The sequence below is a fragment of the Anopheles darlingi genome, chromosome 2 (genome assembly GCF_943734745.1).
Source record: "Anopheles darlingi chromosome 2, idAnoDarlMG_H_01, whole genome shotgun sequence".
NCBI lineage: Eukaryota > Metazoa > Arthropoda > Insecta > Diptera > Culicidae > Anopheles > Anopheles darlingi.
The window spans coordinates 20,552,092-20,554,591 of NC_064874.1; the positions used below are offsets into that span (position 1 = coordinate 20,552,092).

The 2,500-nt window shown below is 44.4% G+C and overlaps 1 protein-coding gene across 1 annotated transcript in view; it reads left to right on the forward strand.

Moving 5' to 3' along the window:
• LOC125948423 (protein pecanex-like) overlaps window positions 1-1,650 on the forward strand; it is a 15,021-nt gene extending 13,371 nt beyond the window's left edge. The window contains exon 10 of the mRNA XM_049674423.1: window positions 1-1,650. This exon is cut by the window's left edge and continues 857 nt beyond it. The gene's annotated coding sequence lies outside the window, so the exon portion shown is untranslated.
• Window positions 1,651-2,500: the final 850 nt, after the last annotated feature.

A 2,500-nucleotide genomic window follows, 5' to 3' on the forward strand; every position in this document is an offset into this window, starting at 1 on the left:
ACACAGCAATCGTGTGTTGTCCGCACCCAGCAGAGCACTGCACTGTGGCATTGAAACTGCTACAGCTGCTACTGCAGCTGCTGGAAGGAGACACTAGAGACGACCATACAGTAGTGGTGCATCGCGAGGCAAGCAGCAGCTTTGTTGTGGCGTGTCACCTCGCGAAGAGAGGACGCGTTAAAATGTGATAACTAATGTTAAGATAAAAACAAAACGAAAAACGCGCGAAAAAACCACGAATATGTGTACAGTAGCGTGGTGTCGTGTGGTGATGTTGGAGACTATTAGCTGAATACGTGGGTTGTTGTATAGAGAATACGGCGGTGGAGGACCGCCTCTGTGCGGTCAAGCAAACGTTGAAACTAAAGAGAAACTCGTTAAATTATTGTGTAAACTCATCTACAGCCACAGTCTAGACTAATTGCCAGGCAGCCCGCATTCTCCGTCATCATCCAACTAACTAATCCAACTAATGCGTACCCCGCTACTATTGCCGATGTGGAGGCAGACTGCTATTTAAGACTACTGCCACACCACGGATCGGGTGGAGCGGATATCACTTATACGAAGTTATCGATTCTTAGACACTGCGCCGTATCATGCTGTTCGTTCGAGTTCGAGTTTGAGAATTAAAGTTGGAGATCCGTTTTTTTTTCCTTTCTCTAGATTAGTTAGCCGCTAGTTAGTTAGTCAGTTAGTTAGTTAGCTAGTTAGCCACAGAGTTAGTTTGAACCTTTTGAACGTCAACGAACGGAGGAAGCGCGATCTTGCGACACCGGGGGCGAAACGACGCGACTGCGACCGCGAACTAGCTAATGTGGAGACTTGAAGTAACGAAAGGTGGGTGAAAGGGAAGATGGAGGAAATGGGAATGGAAGTTGTTAAGTGTAGAATAGATGGGAATAGGATGGGGGAGGGTGAGGAAAGATTGAAGACGGGTAGATGCCGAAGTTGTGAAAATCGACGGGCACAGGATTATGACAGAGATTGAGAGAGATAGGCGGAGAGATGATTTAATACTGTTTTTTATTCCTAACTCCTAGAGAACCAGTTGGTCTATTCCATATAACGCGTCACATAACGCGAATGGTGGTTATTGTTTTTTTTAACTATTGCCTTTTTTTTTATTTTGCTTCCATTCATTTTTACACTACCATGGCGCCAATCCGATCACCACTATCAATGCGTCAAAGGGCACTATCCAAATGTCCTTGAGGTCCTCGCATAGTAACTCACTCACTCAAGCACGCAGCAGTAACAGTAGCCAATGTCGCTGCTATTGTTGTTGTTGTTGTTGTTATTGTTATAGATCTGGCTTTTGTTAAACCGCGAAATTCATCGGCACCTTTCCCCGTTTCGTTTCGTTAAATGATAGCCCAACTCACCACCCCCGTCTGCCCCCAACTCGTTCGGAGCCCGATCTTGCTTCGATTGGAAAGACACAAAGAATTATGCCTTTTCTTTCTTACTTTTTTTATGAAAAAAATAAAACAATTTCCAATCTGAACTTACTTTCCTTCTGGTTTAAAATGGTATAAATACGAAAGAATGATTGTAGAGTGTTTGAGTTGTTTGATTTACTTACTCACCTGAAATAGAACTCATCGCAATCAAGCGTTATCATCGTCCAATCCAGTCCATCAATATTGCCGTCAAGAGGGGTGATGGAAAGTTGATTTTTGTTTCGTTCGACCGAAAATCGATCCTTTATTATCTTCTGTTGCGACACTACTAGTCGCCAGTGGCCAATGTACTCGGTTCGTTCTTTTCACTACACCATCTAGCTATCATTTAGTTCTAAGTTACTATCTACTCGTTTCCGTTGCTTAGCTGTCCATCGTTGCATTAAGGTGTAGTAGAAGAGATCCCACATCCATTCCCTATGATGACCTTGTTCTCGCCTCGCCATTAGGGCTACCGGAATGGTTTTTTGCCAGGAACGAATTCATACAGAGTGATTGATGTGATGACGATCGCATTATTTCAATGATTGTTCTGTTCCTTTCCGTTTGCTACATTCCACCCCCTTCGGCGTAGTCTCTGGGTCTCGGGTTTTCGGATTTCTTGGCCTGGGCACCTATTCCGATGCAAGATTGGAACCTTTTTCTGGAACTCTTCAATTTACATAATATTGACCGGCATTGTGCGCCGAGTATCGTTTTGGGCTTTTCGGTTTAGGACGCTATAGGATGCTCAGATCTCGTCGCGTTTTCGAGGATGATATGCGTCGATTGGGTTACTACTTTCCTATCTAGTGCTTTCGATTATACATAGTTCCATACCGCACATCCCGTTACAAGCAGGAATATGCAAATGGAGGTTAAAACAATTAATCTAGCTTTTCGTTTCGTCCTGAGCACGTCCTCTGATTATGTGTGGACCGATCGTCTCGACCAAATAATGCCTACTAGGGGGAGGGGGCGGATCCTCTCTTCCCCTTTAAGTGGTATCATCTTCTACTGTCCTACAGCTTCGAGCGGTTGGGCTCTTTGTTTTCTGC